Genomic DNA, 22,676 nt, shown 5'->3' with positions numbered 1-22,676 from the left:
TCTTACCTGCTTTTTTCTCTGTTAGGGTAATTTTCAAAGAATCTCTAGTTATGACTTTTCCTCATTCTAAATCCATGTGAAAAACTTTCTGAATTGGGCTACTTCCACTGGAGAAAATGTAGAACTTTATCATGGTGGAAATATCCTATATTCTCAGCTGTGTGTTTCATAGCATGTACAAAACCCAAACTGGTGGCCGTGGCTCTAAAATAACAATAGACATAGTATGAAATACTTCTGAATAAAAATAAAATGAAGAATACAACCTGTGTAAGTTAAGTGACATCTAAATAATAAGACATTTGAAACAGACATTTTATGAAAATAATTAAAATGCTTCCCTTAAGTTTAAGGTAATGTTTCTTACATAGTAACTCTCCAACTTTAAAAACTATGTATCTTGTGTGATAGCTCTTCAGTTTAAGTCTTAAATGGAGATTTTAAAAAGAAGAATAAACGAAGAAGAAAACTTGAAAAAAATAAAAGACCAATTTGGACAGAACTAGCTTGAAAACTACAGATAATACAGATTCTTCATTGCTACTCTTGGTAGGATTCCCAGATTTACTAAAAAGAAGGAAACACGCACACACCAACAGCAGTAGCAGCAACAACAACAACAACAACGCCCCCCGGTCCCCGAAAACTGAAATGCCAGTTAAATTTAAGTTTCAGGTAAACAAAGAATAATTTTTTGTAAGTATGTCCCAAATGTGGCATGAAGAGTACCTGATTCAAAATAATTATTTGCTGTTTATCTGAAATTCAGATTTAACTGGGTGTCTTGCATTTTGTCAGCCTTAACCATTAAAAGTTCCAATTCAGTTGATTGTGGGTGGAAGCCCAAATGACTATACTTTTCATACTGTAAGCTCTGTATGGAATTCTAATAAGTCATTAGAAACCACTGGATTATCATTTTAAGACATAACAAACACACACACAATATAACAGAGACATAATGGAACCGAATTCTGTTCTGACAGAGTTATACTGCAAACGAAGAAAAAATTTTATCTTAAGTAAAAGAGAAAGCAAAGGACATCTGAACTTGCCTTTAAATATCCTGGCACAAGTGGGAAAATACTCAGACATTTTTCAAATTATAGTCTGAGCTATAAGCTGGTAGAATTATAATAATAATAATCATGATCAATATTGTTTTGGCTGGTTGGTTTGAATTTTTGTAATGAATTTTTGTTATCAAATATGATTAGTTTAATTGGATATTCTTGTTACCTTTTATGCTTGATATGAAGTACAAGTTATAAGCAAAACCCAAAATATTATATGTATCTATAAGCTTTCAAAAACAGAATTCGGTAAAATACACAATAATAAATCTAAACTGAATTTAAATTAATTAATTAATTAATTAACTTAATTAATTCTTTTACTATACATATAGTGCCTGGTGTGTAGCAGTGCTGGAGGGCAATGATAAGTAAGATAGAACCCAAGCTCTCCAGATGCTGAAATGAATGGTTTAGGGCCACAGCGATTTCCAGCAGGCCTTTAAGTGTCTTATGATAAGCTGATTAACATAGAGCTTTATATGCAAAATACCAGAGTAGTGGGATGCCTGGGTGACTCAGTGGTTGAGTGGCTGCTTTTGGCTCAGGGCGTGATCCCAGGGTTCTGGATTGAGTCCCTGTATTAGGAACCTGCAGGGAGCCTGCTTCTCCCTCTGCCTGTGCTCTGTGTCTCTCATGAATAAATAAATAAAATTTTTAAACATAAATACACGAAGTAGTAGAATACCTGGTTTCACAGAGCTTATAACATAAAAAAAGTGTCTTTACATTTTTAAATATAGCAGCTTCAAGATAAACTTTATTTTTTTTTAATTTTTATTTATTTATGATAGTCACACAGAGAGAGAGAGGCAGAGACACAGGCAGAAGGAGAGGCAGAGACACAGGCAGAGGGAGAAGCAGGCTCCATGCACTGGGAGCCTGACGTGGGATTCGATCCCGGGTCTCCAGGATCACGCCCTGGGCCAAAGGCAGGCGCTAAACCGCTGCACCACCCAGGGATCCCAAGATAAACTTTATAAAGGTGAAATTCCTTTTATGAACCATTGAGGCTGCATGATTTGGTGAGAAGATGACATTAAAGCTCTTTGTACTGATCTGAGTTTATTTAATTAAGAATAAGTTATGGCATTTAGCACTAAGTGATGTTTCTATTGGTCATTGTCATGAGACCTTGTCTGAATTTTTTTTCCCTCTGTTAAAAGTGCCCATTGTAACCAGCCTGGACACGGGAGGCCAGGCTATGTGCCATGAAATAATGCTCATCATTTCACGTGGGGAAATTTCAGGCTTTTTAGTGTAGAAAATCCAGCTCAATTCCCAACTGTTTCATGAAGCCTATTCTGACAGTGACCACCCCCTTTGAGCTCTCATTTTCCAAATGACCACAGCACTCCTCACTGGACCATCTACTGTTCCAGAAATCTCTTCATAATGTTGAGTCTGGTAGTCTGATAGTATTTGGGGAGGAGGGAGTCAAGCAGTATGTCATGAACTTAGGGACTTATTTAAAATTTCCCACAGTGTCTCCAGAAGTAGCCCCTAAGTATTTTATCACTTAGTGGTTTGATCTGAAAGTCACTTTGAAGATCACAACACCAAAGCAAGCAGTGTAGACCGCAAGCATCATTTGTAGCACCTAGGGTATGTCCTGAGAAACAGCCCAATCAAAAGTAAAACTTCACTATGCCAGGATGAGTGAGGATTTAGAGGTAATTATTCTTTCTGGCTGGCTGGAAAATGTCTTTCTGAAAATTATATCTAGTATGATATGAAAGTGGCTGTGCTTAGTATCCTGGTTCATACAAAGAGGACCAATGCAGAGCACCTGCTCTCAGGGATCAGCTAATCCAGGTGAGGAGTTAAGACAAATGTGTACAGAAAATTTAATTAACATAAGAAATAGGCAGCACAGGCACGTTTTTTCTTGCCTCCTAAGGAGAGCTATTAAATATTAGCTTCTCACGGTGCCTGGGTGGCTCAGTCAGTTAAGAGTCTGCCTTGGGCTTAGGTCATGATCTCAGGGTCCCAGGGTCAAGCCCCGCTTCTGGCTCCCTGCTCAGTAGGGAGTCTGCTTTTGCCTCTTAAATAAACAAATAAATAATCTTTATTTTAAATAAATAAATAAATAAATAAATAAATAAATAAATAAACATTAGCTTCTCATTCTCCAGTCTAGTTTATCTTCTAGTCCTAGTAAGTTCAAGATGGTGAATGGAACTGGGTCATTCTCTTGACATGGCTTCTTGTGTCAATAGTAGTAATTATAAGAATATGATTGCAGCCAGTTACGGGGTGCTTAATACTTTCCAGATACTCTTGTAAGAGCTTTTGAAAATTTAAGTTTTAATCCTCCCAACAATCCTGTAAGCTAAGAGCTCTTATCCTCATCTTCCAGAAAAGGAGAAGTTAAGTAACTTGCCCAGGTTTGCAAGCATGAAGTAACTGGTCAAACTGGGTGTTTGCTGAGCAGTAGTTCTGTTCTGCCTTCTTTGCTTCTGCATATCAACTCTTAGGGGCCTTCTCAAAAGTTACATCCCAGAAAATGTTTCCTCTTCTTTTGTCTTTTTATGTTACAAAGTTGAAAAGAAAAACATCTGACTAGTGGATGATTCTTAACAAGAGACACTCTGTCCCTGGTCATTGCAATTTTACATTAATGATGCTGAGAGAATACCTAGTCAAGGCCAGTTCATAAGAGGTGGAAGAAACAGCAAAACCAACATCAATGTCCCCTAGCAGTCTGTGATCAGAAAATGAGGTTGTGTGGGATACCAGAAGAAAGTGCAGTTCCCTGGAGAAATACACTGTCTTCGTAGGTAGGAAAGGGATATTTTTCTGTGAGGAACCAAGGTGATTTCTGTGGAGGAACTATTTCAGTTAACAACAAACAGGGGAAGCAGTGAGCTGTCTCATGCTTTGTAACATCTGTTATAACTGCACCTGCCTCCAAGATTTCCTGGTTCCTATTCCCCAAAGAAAGTCAGTCAGCAGGAAATGAGGCAAGTGCATAATGCTTTTACGGAAAAAGATGGCTTTTAACTTCTTGGGCTTAATTCCTGACAGTGTTACACATCCCCCTTGTTGTTTGTCGTACAAGGTGGCAGTTTGTAAAGCGGAAGATGGGGGAGAAGAATGGGACCTATGCTTGAAAACGGTGGTTAAGGAGCACAGGAATGTCTTGGGTCATTGGTTAATTGGGTGACATCAGTGCATCTGGCCGGTTAGTCCTCACTCTGACTCAGTGGGTCACAGGTGGAAACAAAGCATACCCCTATTCGCCAGAACAATTCAAAGACTCACCACCTTGTTCCTCCTTTCTTTCTCTAATTCAGTCGGTCTCAAACCGTAGAGTGAATCAGAATCACCTGGAAGCTTGTTAAAACAGATTTCTGGACCTGATGCCCAGAGTTTTCGACTCAGTATGTCTAGTGTGTTGCATGGGAATGTGCAGTCCTGCAAGTTTTACCTGGTGATGCTGATGCTGCTGGTCTGGGATTACATCTGAGAACCATTGCTCTAATTGATTTAAACAGAAATCCTCTAAGCTTATTATTCTATCCTAGGGCCTTTCTCCCATCAGGATTATCCAGTGCCCAGGAATTTCCATCTTTTCTTCCTGTCAGTACCAATGATGAGAACCTGCCTCTCATTTTCCTCTTTATCCTCACCCTAGCACAAGCCCAGCGCAGGCCCAGCCCCAGCAATCCTAACTTAAAGAAAGTGATGAAATTATATTCCAAGGGCCCCAGATAGAAGTTAAGTGGCTGTGGCCTTCCCAAGCTAGTAGAATGGAGTGGGCATTTCCCCCAAAGGCCTCACTACACTGGAGATAGTACCCTAGATCAGCTTTTCTGGAGTCAGACTACTGCAGATGAAATGCAAATAGCTTTATCCATTATTATTTATGACACTTTGGGCAAGTAACCTTTCTCTATTTCATGTGAAAAGTATGGAAGAGTACTGGTGCATCGAAAGTCACTTAATAAGAAGTTATTACAATCAGAAACTCCCTGGATATAGTATATGCAGCATCATTCAAAGAAGTAAGTAAGGGTATAATCTCTATATCTAAAGTACTGTGTTACTATGATTACAGTGTTTACTACATTAATTGCATATATGTTGATCACTATAATGATCCACATTATTTATTCTTACTATTTTATTCAAGGATATTATTTTAGGTATATAATGATTCGGCCTTTACTCAGTGATCATCAAGATAAGTGTACTCTTAATCCCTTTTATCTATTTCACCCATCCCTCCATCTACCTCCTCTTTGTCAACCCCCATTTTGTTCTCTGTGTTTAAGAGTCTAGGGTTGTTGTTTTTTGTTTTTGTCTCTCTTTTTTTCTTTGTTTGTTTCTTAAATTCCACATATGAGTGAAATCATTTGGTATTTGTCTTTCTCTGACTCATTTGATTCACTTAGCATTATACCCTCTAGGTCCATCCATATTGTTGCAAATGTCAAGATTTCATTCTTTTTTATGCTGCGTAATATTCTATGGTGTATGTATACTGGATCTTCTTTATCAATTCATCTGTGGATGGACATTCGAGTTGCTTCCATAATTTGGCTATTGTAAATGACACTGAAATAAACAGGGAGGTGCATATATCTTTTTTAGTGTTTCCATTTTCTTTGGGTAAATATCCAAAAGTAGTGGAATTATTGAGTCATAAAATAACACTATTTTTAGTTTTTTGAGGAAGTTCCATACTGTTTTCCACAGTGGCTGCACCAGTTTGTTCCCACCAGCAATACATGAGAGTTCCTATCTTCTACATCCTCACCAACACTTGTTCTTTCTTGTGTTTTTTATTTTAGCCGTCCTGGCAGGTGTAAGGTGATATCTCATTGTGATTTTGATTTGCATTTTCCTGATGACGAGTGATGTTGAACAACTTTTCATGTGTCTGTTGGCCATCTGTGTGTCTTCTTGGAAAAAATACTGCTCAGGTCTTGGCCCATTTTTTAGTTAGATCATTTGTTTTTATGTGTTGAGTTATATAAGTTCTTTATATGTTTTTTATATTAACCTCTGTACTCTGAAAACTATAAAACATTGATGAAAGAAATTGAAGATGACACAAATAAATTGAACGATTCTCCATGTTCATGATTGGAAGAACCAATATTTTAAAATGTTCATACTACCCAGAGAAATCCACAGATTTAATACAACCCCTATTAAAATACCAAAAACATATTTCAGAGAACTAGAACAAATAACCCTACATTTGAATGGAACCACAGAAGATCCCAAATAGCCAAAGCAGTTTTGAAAAAGAACGAAGCTGGATGTATCTCAAGCCCAGGTTTTAAAATATACTATTGAGATATAGTAATCAAAACAGTATGGTCCTGGCAAAAAAATAGACACATAGATCAGTAGAACAGAAAAGAGAGTCCAGAAATAAACCCATGCATATGTGGTCAATCAATCTGGGAAAGAGGAGGCAAGGATATACAATGGAGAAAGGACAGTCTCTTCAACAAATGGTGTTGGGAAAACTGGACAGCCACATGCAAAAGAATAAAACTGGACCACTTTCTATCACTATACACAAAATCAAACTCAAAATGGATTAAAGACCTAAATATGACCTGAAACTATAATATTCCTGGAAGAAAATATACAGTAATTTCTTTGACATTGGCCAGAACAACTTATAGATATGTCTCCTGAGGCAGGGGAAGCAAAAACAAAATTAAACTATTGGAAATACATCAAAATAAAATGCTTTTACACAGTGAAAAAAAAAACCATTAACAAAACTAAAAGGCAACCTACTGAATGGAAGAAGGTATTTGCAAATGCTATATCTGATAAAGGGTTAATATCCACATCATTTCCTAAAAGTAAAAAAGTAAAATTCTATATGTAAGGTATATACAATATTTTAGTTACTTAAATGTTTGAAAAATAATATTTATTATATTAACAAACTACAGATTGTAAAATATACTACATATATTTACATCTGAAATTATAGCAAATATCAATCATCTTTATTATATTAGATATAAAATATAAAATGTACAATAGCACATAATACATAGTTAAACACATTAGAATAATGTATCCATTGTATTCATGTTGAAATATGCAAGGTGCACATAAATAAAATATTACATCTAGGGATGCCTCGGTGGCTCAGTGGTTGAGCGCCTGCCTTTGGCCAAGGGTGTGATCCCGGGGTCCTGGGATTGAGTCCCATGTCAGGCTCCCTGGATAGAGCCTGCTTCTCTCTCTGCCTGTGTCTCTGCCTCTTTCTCTGTGTCTCTCATGGATAAATAAATTTTTTAAAAATAAAACATTACATCTGTAATTAATATTAATTTAGGAAAATGTTGAAAAAGTAAAATACATGGAATAATATATAATGTATATTATTAATATCACTTATTATATATAATATGTTATTTACTGTTTCTAAACAGTTGGTTCATTATTCACATTTTAATCCATTCTCTCACATTTGTATTAAATAAAGTTATCATCACCAATCTTGTTGGAAAAACAACTAGAATTAACAAATTCATTAGATAGTGGAAAATGGAAACTACAGCCTTGGAGGTCTTTGGCATATATCCAATGCTTTTCCTTTAGTGCATGTTTTTAAACAAAGAATAGTAATTAACACTATTTTTCACCTCTAAGGCAATATGTTAACTACAAAGGCTTTAAAAATTTGATAATATTTCCTGAGCTCTTTTTGAAGAGAGCAGCATCAGCCTCATAGGGATCATTCATGGGTTTCCAGAATGTCTTGCTCTTCTGTCTCCTCTGTCTTCCACCATGGTTACTGTAGTTCCACTTTTCCAGCTTTCTTGATTTAATCACTGCGATTATTCCCCTCCTACGGAGCAGTGTTCTTCAAAACCCTTCTGTTTCTATGAGGAGTATCTTTCCTGTGAGTTCCATTATCAGAGTCATTTTCTGATGGCCTGTGACAAATTGCAGTATTTAGAATTCAGGGCACCAAACATACAAGAGAAGGAAGATGGGGACAAATTTTTCCTGCTTCAGGCTTCTTTAGGTTCCCACACAAGGGAAGAATCAACACTGATCCTTATTCAGTCAGTCTTATTCTTTAATATTTTACCAAACTGAAAGCTAATGTTATCATCAGTAATATGGCCCTAGTGAGGTGTGTGACTGACAGAAGTTAATCTAAAGGCATGTGCTAATGAATATTGAACTAAAAGCTAATAATCGTACCCTGTGGAAAAAGGCATGTGCACAGAGAAAGTAGTCTATTCTGAATCACTATTCAAAAGACACTGGTTTAAAGTTGGCTCTATTTAAATCTCCAAGCATTTTAAGTGGGCAACCATTTAAAATCAAATACACCGTGGTGATTACAATAATCCCTTCCATTTGTTCAAAGCCTGACTGTATACAAAGGCTTTTCAGGGCATTTTCAGATTTTATCAAGGATGTTCTCTCATTTAAGACTTAGCCTACACCAACCCAATTTTGTAGCAGGTAATTAATAGTCTTATTTTGCTCAAGTAGAAACCAAGGCTCAGACTGAGAAGTCAAGTAATATAAGCTCACACAGATGATAGGTTGTGGATCCGAGACTAAAATCAACCCCTTTGTAGCCAGTGCACTTTCCATACTACTGTGCTCTCTTTAAAGATATTTGGGGTCATGGGATAAATATGTGCTGCCCAAGATCTGCAGAGTCACTATCTCAGTTCTAATTCAAAGAAAAAATTGGGACTGAGCAACTATTGCCAGATATTCTCCTCTCTAGATTTTGATATGCCTTCTACCTGTGTTAATGGACTGAACTGTGTCTTCCCCAAACTTATATGTTAAAATCCCAACCCTTCAGTACCTCAGAATGTTAACAGTATTTGGACATAACTTCTCTAAGTCAAAATGAGGCTGTTAGGGTGGGCCCTAAATCAATTTGATTTGTGTCTTTATAAGAAGAGGCACAGGATACACATGCACAAGGGACATCCATGGTGAAGAGGCAGCAGGGGGTAACCACCCACAAGGCGGGAGAAAGGCCCACAACAGATCCTTCCCCCTTGGGCCTTCAGAGCCAACAAGTCTGCTGGCACCTTGTTCTTGGAATTCCAGCCACCTAGTCTGTGGTGCTTTGTTATGGCAGCCCTACTGAACTAAAGTAAACTAATACAGCACTCAATACAGCCACTTTGAACCCCTACCTGGAAAAAGTAATGAGAGGGCAGCTTTTGGAAACATGTCTGCAGTGAAGCCATTCATTAACATCTTAGCCCCTCTAGAGAGTAGACCTGCCAATCCTCATGAAGATGTTTTACTGCATATTTAAGCTAAAATTTTTCTTTAACCATCTGCAAATGGCATGTACTGAACATTTTTATTTTTTATTGAAATGTCTCACCTGCCTCTTCTTCTCTTTCGTCATTCTTCTCCTTCTCTTCCCTTTTTCCTGTCTTCTCTTCTCTCCCTTCTGTCCTTGCTTATCTGTCCCTCTCTTTTCTTTCTCCTGTCTCCCTTCTCTATGATCTTTCCCACTCTCTCTTCCTTTGTCCTATATTTTCTCCTCTTTCACTCCCCTGCTCATATATTCTTCTGTCCTTACACTAACCCTTCCTCCTACCTCTCAAAACAATTTAAAAAGGACAGATGTTCGATCCTTTTTGCCCCAGTGCAAACAGTCTTCAAACTACATTATACCATGGGTGTTTTCTCTGAATTCAGCAGGCAATTAAGTGAAATAAATTGCTGATTCAACCCCTAGGGGAATGGTTAGGCATCAGGGAATAGATGCAGAGGCATTTCTGGATTGGCACAAGGCTTTTCATGGTCCCAAAGTCATACTACTGAGCAGACATCAACTCTTAACTCTTCAGAAGTCTTCCTGCAGCCACTTTTATTCTAAATATTCTTTGAAGTTCCTGAACTGTTTCAGTTGTAAATATATTTAAAACATTCTGAGTCAGTGGATCTGGGAAAGGAGTAGGCTGCAAGCATTAACTGTGGCAGGAATGACTGAAATGACCAAGGATTCTTGAACTTACTGTTATATGATCAACCTGGAAATAGAAAGCTAAAGACAGAGCATCAAGCACACATCATGTTTGTCTCTTTGTCTCTTCCAAAGCACTTCTTGCCATATTCATGTAGGCATTGCAAAATGGAACAATGAAATCCCAATTGAACAATTGAAATCAATATCACAGATTCCTCCATTCTGTTTGACTCCTTTGTAGGAAACAAATGGTGAAGAGTTTCTCAGCTTGTCATATAACAGCACTCTTAACTCTCCACTTCAGCTTTTTGGATTTCATCTTATATATAGAATAACATACTTATGATCCATTAAAAAGAATTCTTAAATTGCAGGAGAAATGTGGCTTAACACGTCTTCTCTGGCCCAAAGAAAATAATTGGTATCCCAATAAAGTCATTATTAAAAGTAATGGATGGACAAAGCCTGGAAAAATCATTTTTGAAAATTTCCAAACAGGATGAAACAGGAAAATGTCTGGGTTTCACAGTGTTATTTAACAAACACACACTGTCTGCTCAAGGGACCTGCATCTCCTCGTCATGAATTAAACATCATCTCATGGTGCCCCTTCTTGTAACGATGGTAAAATCCATGACTTCCAGGTGTGGTTTCGGGACAGATTTTTTTTTTTTTTTTAAAGAAAACCAGTGAGGATTTCTACACTTTTAAATGGTATTAATTACCAGGTTTTATCTAGAGTGACAAGTGAATAAGAAAAGACAAGGATGTATGAGATTTTTCAGAACACTCTAAGATACCATTGCTACAGGCAAACAGGAGTCTGCTCTTCTGATGGACATAAGCATCTTCCTTCTAAAGGGGGAATTTCAGGTATCAATCCCAGGCAGGGTACAACTGATATCTTCATTGTATGGCAAATATGGACTTTCTATTTGTCAACCATCCCTGAAGAGAGACTACATATAAAACTACATCACTGCAATGCCCACACCACTCTTAGGGTGTCTGTACTCACAACTATTGCTATAAGTCTAGAGAAGTGAGCTTTTTCTATAAAAGATCTTGCAAGAAGCCTCATTTTTATTCTGCCTAAAGCCAAAGTCTAACAGCTTATTAATTAAAAGAAAGAAAGATAGAAAGCTGAAAGAAGAAAGAAAGAAAGAAAGAAAGAAAGAAAGAAAGAAAGAAAGAAAGAAAGAAAGAAAGAAGAGAAAAAGAAAAAGAGGAAATGAAGAAAACATACCTATGTCTTTTCAGAGTGTCAGAGCCAGAGCAATCTTGTACATAGTAATTCACAAGTTGAAATTTATATCTAGTTATCTATAGAGCTATGTTGAATTGTACAGGATACAAATTTTGGAATTGGGTGTTTTGGAAATATGAGTAAAAGAGGTCTATGCACTGGATTATCCTGAGACTACCTGATTCATATATTTGTCCACGTTGCTCTAAGTAGACTTGTTATGGTCTATTGTTTTTCTTGCTTCAATTCTAAAAGTTATGATGGGAAAGAATCATTGCATAATCTGGGGAGGTGTAGAATCATTTCTCGTGGTTATTTCAGCTGTATACACGCTTCTCTATTCACATTCACAGGTCATTGAGCTTTCATTGTATAGTATCTGTAGCACTAAGTCACGTTTGAAAAGTTGAATGTAAGATATTTCTTTTTCAAAGACTTTAACTCCTGACTCCTTTAATATAATCTGAACCTCTGTGCCTCACTTTACTCCTCTGTCAAAAGGCCATATTAGGCTATGTGGTAAATTTAAGTTTCCTCATAATCATTTTGTGAAACTGATCTGTATCAAAGTTACTCTACACTACTCCTCGTATAGGGAGAAAATCTACACAATATAACAAAGAGAACATGAAGTTAATGGTGTCTCTTTTCTAGTTGCTCTGTCATGCAAGGATCTGGATTTGCCTCTTCGGGACTTGTGACATAGAGATAATAGGCAGAAAATAAGTGTGTTTACCAGCCAGCAGATATTTTGAACTTTTTCAAGTGTTTACAAGAATTATAGAAGTAGAGGCTTATTCAGATTAATGACAGTTGCCCAGGAATCCATTATTTAGGTTTTGTGTATTCCAGAGAAATACTATCTAGGCCTTTGTTTATCATTCTTCTCTATAAATTTATGAATATTCAGTCATTTGGAATATTATGGTTTCTAATTCCAAGATGCATATAGGAAAAGTGAGAGGTACACTATAAAAATTTGTATTTTTGTCTATTCTCCCTACATGTCAATATGTTGGATAGATAATATAGACGCTATATATATATGCCATAGAGTCAACTATTACTCCTGGTTAACAGCAACTAAAACTCTTGAGGGAAAATGTTGAAGTACACACAAACAGACTTTGGGACTTATCTGATGGCTTTAGCCTCTATACCCTGATTTCCCAACTTTCTTCATACCCATTGTCTTTGAGCAATTGTGGAGTATGTGAAATATCTGCTTTTGTCTATGTGTAGGATAAAGGGGTAGTTATTTGAGAATAGGATAGGCTAGTTTTTAAATTATAGGCAAATCCTTTCTATTTCTTGGAATTTTTTTCATTAGGATTTTAAATGTATTTTCTGAATCTACTTGCTTCCTCTTGGAGGATCTTTGTCATGATGAAGACAGAAGGATATCCTGGATAGTCAATAAATAGATGATCTTCTAAAACAGAGAATGATTAGAAAGTCCAGATGCAGGTTGTGAATTTGTCAACCAGAATACGGTAAGTCAGTAGAGAGATTCAGCCTTCAGCCTTGGTGCAATAGAAACTAAATAGGAGTTAATTAGGGTTTTAAAGAAGTGGACAGAATAAAGGAAACCCTGGTCAAAGGACTCACTGGGATGTGAATCAGAATAAGGAGATACTAATGTCTAATGTTGTAATCTCTAGAAAGTTATTATAGTAATACAACTGATGAGTAAATGATCACAACACTGAGAAAAAATAGATCTGTAGTAGGTTATTGATAAAATCTATATCAAAAATTAGCTTGTCCAGTGGTTTCCATAATCATCTGGACAGCTTTATTCATATTGTGCACATCTGTGTCTGCCCATTGCTGTCACTGAAAATTCTTGATCTAGGTCATTTTATAAATGAAGAGACAGTGACTCAGAAAGATTAAGTGATTTGCTGTAAATCAAAAGTATTATTCATAAACATACTGGGATCAGCAAAAAGGCTTTTTGTATTGAATCATCTTGGGGAACATTGGGATACCTTTCTTTGATGAGGGAGGTGTTTTTCTTTTATAGTTGTAGAATTGGAGACCCATTCTATTCTTCCTATATCATTTTTAAATCTCAGGAGTTTAGCATTCTTGCCTCCTTTCCTTTCAAAGTGCACCCACATGCCACCCACGTTTGCACATCCACATCACTCAAAAGATAAAAGTTTTGAACTCTGCTTCTACATAGTGAAACACAGTTGTTCTTAATAGCATCTCTTACAGCCTTTGAAAAAGACAACCACCTTTTTTTGTTGAGCTGAATTGGTTGTTTTGTTTCCTTTCCTCTAGCTCTGTTAAACATGTATATTTGTCTTCATATTTTCTGGTTTTGGTTCTTTTTATATTTTCATGAAAAATCCAGTGAATAATTCCTTGTTACCTATATTTAGCAAGCCTCAATTGCTTCCTCCAAACACAGCCTGGCAGAGCTTTGGCCTCAAGCAAACTTCAGGTGGTTTTGGCCAAAACATTAATACTCACCTGAGTGAGTTACAAGCTAAACAGACTGTATTTGGAATCTTAAAGGCCTTATTACAATATTGTCTGGGATTCTAGCTTTGTTCTACTGAGCCTGCAAAAGGACTCCTGAATTGTTACCCATTCATTAAAACATTGTTATTCCGCAAGAGAAAGTGCAGGTGTCACATTGAAGAGCTGCAAAGGGAGCCATTTGGTACTAACAATAGAGGTTTATTACAAATAATTTTATCTTATGGTTAAAAACACATACTTTGATTTTCTAAACCCCTCTAGTGTTTGGCTTCCATTTCTTTTTCTTATACTCTCAAGAAACTACTTCATAATCAGAAGTGAACATATCCATCATCCCTAAAACTTTCCACATGCCCCTTTGTAATTCCTTTCTTCTAGCTCTTTTCCCAAACACTGCGCAAAGCAGTCACTCATCTGTTTTCATTTCTCTACGTTAGTTAGCTTTTCCTAGAATTATATATAAATGGAATCACGTAGTATGTATTATTTTTTTTAATCTTCTTTACTGCCTCATTAGCTTTAACCTTTTTTTTAATTTTAGTGGTTGCTTCAGAGTTTATAGTAATATGTTATAGAATCAGAAGATTCTATACTACTTTAGATATAGTATAAAACTTTTATAATTTGGTTGCACCTGGGTGGCACAGTCAGTTAAACATCCAACTCTTGGTTTCAGCATAGGTCATGATCTCAGGGTCATAATATCAAGCTCCTCATTGGACTCTGCTCTCAGCACAGAGCCTGCTTGAGTTTCTCTCTCCCTCTTCTCCTTCTGCTCATGCTCTCTCTCTCTCTCTTAAATAAATAAATAAATAAATAAATAAATAAATAAATAAATATCTTAAAAATCTTATAGTTTTTCTGTTTCTCCCCTCCAATACTTTATTATCACACATTTTACCTATACATATGTTATAAACCCCACAATACATATTATTTTTGTTTAAACTGTCAGTATCTTTAAAGAGATTTAAATAATAAGAAAAATATATGTTTTCCCATACAGTTACTTATGGTGTTTTTTATTCCCTTGGATAAATCCATATTTTCATCTGTTCTTATTTTCCTTCTGCCTAAAGGACTTCCTTTAACATTTGTTAGAGTATAGATCTGCTGTTGATGAAGTGGTATTTCTGTTTTCCACCATTTTTTGGCAATCGCCACCTGAACCTCTCCTCTGATATGCATTCAAGGTCAACTGAGCAGGCTTTAGATGTTTAGTTCCTTACTATATGTTAGTCTGTATTTCATCATCTTTCTCAGAATTGATTTAGTTATTCAGTTTTCCCTGACTTTTCATATAAATTTTAAAGTCAGAAATTTACAAAAAGGTTTTCTGGAATTTTGATTGATATTGTATTATTGAATCTATAGATCAAATGGGAGAGAGAACATCATGACAATATTGAGTCTTCCAACCCATGAGCAAGTATATCTCTTTGTTTGTCTAGGTTTTCTTTGATTTCTCTCACTAATGTTTTGTAGGTTTTTTTTTTTATACAGAGCTTGTACCTATTTAGATTTATACCTAAGTAATTCAGTTTTAGGTGCTATTGTAAAGGTATTATTATTATTATGTTTCAGATTTCAATTTATCATGCAATGTAGGAAAATACAATTGACTTTTGTAGGTTGTTTTGTAGTTTGACCTTGTATTCTGAGACCAGGTAGAACTCATGTATTAGTTCCAGGAGTATTTTGCGAATCCTTAGGGATTATCTACATAGACAATCATATTATCTCTGAGTAAAGATAGATTTATTTCTTCCTTTCCAACATTTTCTTTTTATGTCTTTTTCTTGCTTTATTGCACCAGCTAGAACATCCATTATGATGTTGAGTAGGAATGGTGGGAGAGGACATCCTTGACTCAATGTAGGGCTTAGGAGAAAACATTTAGTCTTCTACCATTAAATATGATGGTAGCTATAGATTTTGGGTTTTTTGTAGATATTTTGCATTAAGTTAAAGGCATTTGCTCACAAAGAGTTGCAGTTATTAATATATGAGACTATATCATGAATGTATGTTGGATTTTGTTGAAAGGTTTTCTGCATGTACTAATATGGTCATATGGATTTCTCATTTAGTCTAATAATATAGTGAATTACAGTGATTGAATTTTGAATGTTGAACCAGCCTTGCATTCCTGGGATAAATTCTACTTAAATTTGATGCATTATGCTTTTTATATATTGCTGCATTCAATTTTTTAATTTTTGTTATTATTTTTGTGTTAATGTTTATGAGGGATAAGGGTCTATACTATTCTTTCCCTGCAATTCTCTGATTTTAGTATTAGAATAATACTGACCACATAAAATGACTTGAAAAAATTCCCTCTTCTTTTATTTTCTGGAAGAGAATGTATAGGTTGGTATGATTTCTTCCTTAAATGCTTGGTAGAACTCAGTGAAAGTATCTGGGCTTGGAGAATTTTGTTTTGTTTTGTTTTAGCATATTTAAAACTACAAATTAAATTCTCTGGGTGTGTTTGTGTATGTGTGTGTCTCTCTTCAAAAAAGAGAGAGTGATCTGGTGGTGGAGAGGAGCAGAGGGAGAGGGAGAGAGAGAATCTTAAGTAGGCTCCATGCCAGTGCAGAGCCCAATTCAGGGCTCAATCTCATGAACCTGAGATCATGACCTGAGCTGAAATTGAGTCAGACACTTAACCAATTCAGCTACCCAGGCACCCCACAAATTTAATTCTTTTAATAAATATAGGACTCTTCAGTTATCCCACTATCATTGTAGAGTTGTCTGTTTATTCTCTCAGATATCAGTTTTTGCCTCAAGCTCTGTTGTTAGGTGCTTGCATATATAAGATTGTTATGTATCCTTGGAGAATTAATCCCTCTATTATTATGTAATGTTCCTCTTTGTACGGACAATCTTCCTTGTTCTGCCTTGTTTGGAGGGATTAATTCTCCAAGAGATTGTCCTATTGGATAAAAAGGAATCAAAACAACAATAGTAGAAAACAAGATTCATCTATATTCTGTCTACTAAAAATGCACTTTTAAAAATCAATACATGCAAATACTAAGTAGAAAATCAATACATGCAAATATGTGCAAATACTAATATAATAAAATTAAATTATCCAATATGACAATCTCTGTATTTAACAAGTACATTTATAACCACAGGCATTTAAAGTAATTGTTAATATATTTATATTAAAATTTATCATGTGTGTTATCTATCTATTGTATTTCTTCTGTGCATCTTTTTTCTATTGTATCTTTTCTGATTTTTGAAATATTTTTCCTTCAATTTTATCCATACACTTACTATTTATACTTAAAAAGTCTTTTTAGTGCTTCTGCTATAATTTAAAATATACTTTTAAAAATATTTTATTTATTTGTTTATTTGAGAGAGAGAAAGAGAGCTCAAGCAGGGGAAGGGGCAGAGGGAGAGAATCTCAAGCAGACTGTGTGCTGGGTAGAGCTTGATGTGTGATGTTGGGCCCAATCTCATGACCCTAAGATCATGACCTGAGCCAAAATTAAGAGTTGGATGTGTAATTGACTGAGCCACCCAGGGGCCCCATAAAATATGCTTTTTAAAACTATTTGGGTCTGTTTTCAAATAATATGATACCACCTTACATGTAGTAGAAGTACTTGGTAACAGTACATTCCCCGTGTCTCCCTCCCGTCTTTATGCCAGTGTCATGTATCTCACTTCCACATATACTATAAATATGAACACAGTCCATTTTTATAGTTATCACTTTATTTGAAATTTTTAAAGAATATTTTTAAAAGCTTATTTATTTAAGAGAGTAAGAGACAGAGCATGAGCAGAGGGGAGGAAGCAGAGAGAGAGGGAGAAGGAGACTCCCTACTAGCAGGGAGTCAGATGCAGGGCTTGATCAACCAACTGAGGCATATAGGCACCCCTATAGTTATCACTTTAAGTAGACAGGTCTCTTTTAGGGTGGTTAAAATAAGAAAAAAAAATTAAGTTATATTTTACATTCATTTATTCTATTTCCAACACTCTTTTTTTTCTTTTTTAATGTGGATCTAAGTTCCTCACCTTAATCATATTCTTTCTGCCTGAAGAACTTCCTTTACTGTTTGTCATAGAAGAGGTCTATGACAATTAATTTTCTCAGTTTTTGTATGCTAAATAGACAATTATGGGTTGGTGGTTTTTTTCTTCTCTTTTAACACTTTAAAGTTCTCACTTTACTATTTCTTATTTGCATAGTTTCTGTTCAGAAATCTGCTGTAATTCTTCTCCTTGTGCCTATGTAGGTAAAATACCTTTTTCCCTCTGGCTTTCATCAAGAATTTTTCTTTTTCTTTGATTTTCTGTAGCTTGAATATGATATCTCTAGGTTTTGTGTTTGGGATATTTATTCTACTTGAATTTCTGATTTGGTGTCACTTGTTTTTGAAAAATTTCAGCATTATTTCTGTAAATATTTCACTTGCTTTGTTTTCTCTTCTCCTTTTGGCATTCTGGTTATCCACATTATGGCATTTGACATGATCCCTGAGCTCTGTTTCCCACCCACCCCCACCACCACCAACAACGTTTTACCTCTGTGCTTCAACTATTGTAAATTTTATTGCTTTTCCTTCATATTCATTGATTATTTTCTCAGTTCTGTCAAATCTACTAATGAGTTCAGTGAAAGTCTTCTTTTCTGTTATAGTATTTTATGTTTCTAGCATTTCCATTTGATTCTTTTTTATAGTTTCTATCTCTCTGTTGAAAAAAAAACTAATTTTGCATGTTTTCTATCTTTTCATGGGCACTTAAACATATTTAAGTTTGGTTCTGATGAATTATTTTGTAATTTTCAGTTGGAAACTGAATATATTGTACAGAGCAGTAGATGCTGAGGTAAATCTATTTATGTAAATCTATCCAGGGTTGGGCTGTGTTTGAGATTTGTTGTTCCAATGATTCCTAGTGTTGAGGACTTTTGTTGCTATGTGTACCAGAGACTTTGAATTTCTCTATTTAACTTGATTTTGTCTTTCTTCTTGGCTCTTTGTGCTCTTATTCAGTGTCTGTCTTGTGCATCTCTCTCAGCTGAAATGCATTGCTACTGCTATTGGAGGTTTGATAGTATGAGATTTAGGGAAGGAAACCAGTTTTAATGTCTGGTTAAATATGAATGTTTGGTGTCCACAAGTGGGTCTGTTTCTTGGAATGTGGCCTTTTTAAGTGATTCCAACCTTCATCCGGGGACGGAACTTTCTCCTTCACCCTCTATTTTATTCTCTTGGACATCCTTTAGTGTTTTCATTCTATCCATCAAATGTATTCCACCCTATAGCTTAAGTGCCTTTTAAAATTTTGTTTTATTTTGTTTTGTTTTTCAGGTAAGACAGGGAAGGTGGGGATGGAAGAAATTTCCTTCCCTCAGCTGTAATGGTTCAGTCTGCAATATATACCTCTGAGGATTAAACCTTTTGTTCCATCAGGAAGATGGGGTCTGGGAAGATTAAGCAGTGGCTGTTTTCTCTACTCCAGGAAGCACCATGGGAGAGCTTCTCCATGGGAGAGCTTCTCCATGAGAGAGCTTTCTCCATGGTCTCTGATTTTCCCTGTGAGAATCTGGTGGGGTTTCTATAGGAAAAGCTTGCAAAATTATGGAAACACCCCTGATTATGACCCCCAGGGGTTCCAAATTTTTACACTAGACCACTCTTAGCCTCCAGAAATTCATTCATCAAAATCTGTAGTTTAATGTTTTTATCAGCTTATATGGCTTCCTTTGGCTTTTACTCCAAGCAAGCAAATACTTGGGTACCATTTCTCACTACATGTACCTTTTCTTCTAAGTTTCATCAACGGTTCTAGAATCTTTATAGGATCACCATCTGTGCTGAGACTTTGTTTTCTGATGGGTTCATGAAAAGTGATTAATTAGCTGTCTGTCCAGCTTTTTCTTTCTTAAGGATGGGAACTTCTTTTTTTCACTCTATACATGTCTAAGCTAAAAATCAGATATCCATTCCCATAGATGATAATTAAAGTCTTAAAATATTTTCCATCTCCTAGTTATACAACTGTGCATTAGGTTTTTAAAAAATATTTTATTTATTTATTTATTTATTTGACAGAGAGAGAGAGCACAGAAGCAGGAGTGGCAGGCAGAGGGAGAGGGAGAAGCAGGCTCAGGGAGCCTGATGTAGGGCCCCATCCCAGGGTCCTGGGGTCATGATCTGAACTGAAGGCAAATGCTTCACCACTTAACCATCACCCAGGTGCCCCTATGCATTAGTTTTATTTGTTGTTCTGTATAGTTTTTTTTGTTCAAAGATATGTGAAGATATTTGAATTATGAAATCATCATCTATTCATGGACCATTTGCCTTTGTCCAATCCTGAACAATAGGTTTTGATTTACCAGAATTGGAATGATTATCTATGGAATAGTAACTTTTAATGTATAGTTGCTCTGATTCATCTAGACTTATTCTAGTTTGACTTGCCCTCTCAAAGAGAGCTAACTTTAATTGCTTACAATATTCTGAATCTGGCCTGACTAAAACAGAACTCTGTAAGATGGATCCATTTAGGGGCACAAACACCAAATTTACATGGTTAAAATTTAACTCGAATTGGCATTAATAATTGTTACTACTGCCTTTAGAGGTTACTAAGATTTTTAGATGAATGGCTCATAATCTATTGTCATAGTAAGAATTCCATTATTTCTCATTTTTGCAAGTGACCTTTTCAGCTAACTTTTGCTATTTTGTTCTTAATTCTCTGAAATATCGTCTTGTTTTGGGTATGGCATCTTTGGTTGTCAAGATTACTTTATATAACTTCAGTCATACACGATATTAACTAACTCTCATCTACAAACTTGCTAAACATTCCATCAACCTCTCTATAATAATTATTGAGAAAAATTATATAGAATGATATCAAGACAGAACCACAGAAATTTCTTTTTTTTTTTTATTTATTTATTTATGATAGTCACAGAGAGAGAGAGAGAGGCAGAGACACAGGCAGAGGGAGAAGCAGGCTCCATGCACCGGGAGCCTGACGTGGGATTCGATCCCAGGTCTCCAGGATCGCGCCCTGGGCCAAAGGCAGGCGCTAAACCGCTGCGCCACCCAGGGATCCCTGAACCACAGAAATTTCTATCCACATTGTCAGAGAGACATTAATTAATGCCATGTACATTAATTATTAATCTGTCTACAAATCTGTGTAAGTGATTTTGAGATGAGCCCAATTTGAGCCCATTGTATCTTCAATGTATCATGAAGGCTGCTGGATGCATCTTTGATATAATGAAAAAAAATTACCTCTATGCTTTCAGAACCTTATGATTTGTTCTTACCAAATCTATGTTGACTTCAACTGATTACAGTACTCTCTTTTTCCCTCTCTGATTTTTAAAATATTTATTTAAATTCAATTTAAACCTATGAGCATATAATGCAGTATAACAAATTTAACTGATATTTGTGTTATGACTGCTTAGGAAATTTTAATCTTATGTTCATATTATGAATATTTAAATATTGACCTTGAAGCATAATTGTATATAGCTTTGTTCACTGAAATTATTAACATATATCTATTATTTTATTTTTCCACCACCCTCACTACTCCCCCTCCACATTTATATATTCTTATGAATGTATTATTTGGATAAAGGGAACAAAGCAAGGACTTTTACAAATAAAAACAATTGGGCACCTGGGTGGCTTAGTGGTTGGGCCTACCTTCATCTCAGGTCATGATCCCTAAGGTCCTGGGATCAAGTTCCACATCTGGCTCCCCACTCTGTGGGGTGTCTGCTTCTCCCTCTGCCCATGTCTCTGCCTCTCTCTCTGTGTCTCTCATGAATAAAAAAATAAGATATTTTTTAAAAAACTAAAAACAACTAATACTGATCTCTTTTATGAGCTACATTTAGACTTTGGCGATGTTGTCTTTATAGTTCTTTCTTTTCCTTCCTTCTTTCCTTTCTTTCTTCTTTTTTCCCAAATTGTTATGTTCCAAATATTCCAATTGTAATCTCCCTAGCAGCTTAAATAGTCTATGCCTATATTAGGTGGAAAATTTGCCTTTGAGACCCACATCTGCAAGGCAATACAAAATCTTCACTTTGTTGTGTTTGAGACAATTGAAACTCTTAACCTTATATCTACCATACCATGTATCCCCACATTTACCTTCTGCCCCTTTGACTCATTTTCTGTTTATGTGCCTGGTTCCTTTTTCTTCATACTGTCTCAAATGTTTCAAAATGCAATGTTCTCTTTTTGTCCCTCATCTTAGTTTCCACCTTCATAGTTCCCCTGGGTGATCTCATCCATTCTCAATGTCCCAGGATGATAGATGGATTACTAATTTACTTGCTTAGAACAGTATTCTGCTTCCAGACCCATATTTTCAAATGTATCTTGCATGCCCTCAACTATATGCCCCAAACTCATCCATTCCCTTGTTTGTTTATTCATAAAACAATAATTGAGTTGTACTCTGTGCCAGAATTAAGTGCTTGAGATACCTCAGTTTACAGACAAAGGTATTTGCCTTCATAAAAGTTACATTGTATGTGTGTGCATGTATCAGAGAGAGGAGGGGAAGTGAGAGAGACAAAATAAACACTATGCTATAAGGTATTAAGTGTATACTTTAGAGTAAGGTGATGGGGAGTGCCTAGGAGGAGTGTTGACTTACAGCTTTAAATAGACTTATCAGGGTAGGCATTGTTTTGAAGGGTTATTCAAGCAAAATGTTGAAGAGCAGGTCGGAGTTAGGTCTTGCACATCTGGGGAGAAGCATTCAAGTTAGGAGGAATGGTACGCAATGGTTGTATGGCAGATGTGAGCCTGTGTCTTCTAGGACAAGAAAGATAATTGTGCTCTTCAGAGCAGTGTGAATGAGGAGGTGAGAAGGGAAAAGACAGAGGGTT

General features: G+C 35.9%; 2 long non-coding RNA genes across 7 annotated transcripts in view; one reads left to right on the top strand and one right to left on the bottom strand.

Moving 5' to 3' along the window:
• LOC106557669 overlaps positions 1-22,676 on the bottom strand; it is a 228,826-nt gene that overhangs the window by 50,134 nt on the left and 156,016 nt on the right. The window lies entirely within an intron of this gene.
• The window catches only part of LOC111092122, a 208,116-nt gene that overhangs the window by 37,409 nt on the left and 148,031 nt on the right, over positions 1-22,676 (top strand). Inside the window, exon 4 of one of the 5 annotated variants that reach the window (XR_005377632.1) lies at positions 4,986-5,080. The exons of the other annotated variants lie outside the window; for them this stretch is intronic. This is a non-coding gene — a long non-coding RNA (uncharacterized LOC111092122). Of the gene's footprint in view, positions 1-4,985; positions 5,081-22,676 lie in introns of those variants that run through there. 5 annotated transcript variants of the gene reach the window in all.

This window comes from Canis lupus, chromosome 24 (assembly GCF_011100685.1).
Source record: "Canis lupus familiaris isolate Mischka breed German Shepherd chromosome 24, alternate assembly UU_Cfam_GSD_1.0, whole genome shotgun sequence".
In the NCBI taxonomy this organism is placed as follows: Eukaryota; Metazoa; Chordata; class Mammalia; order Carnivora; family Canidae; genus Canis; species Canis lupus.
This window is presented reverse-complemented; position numbering and strand designations above follow the sequence as displayed.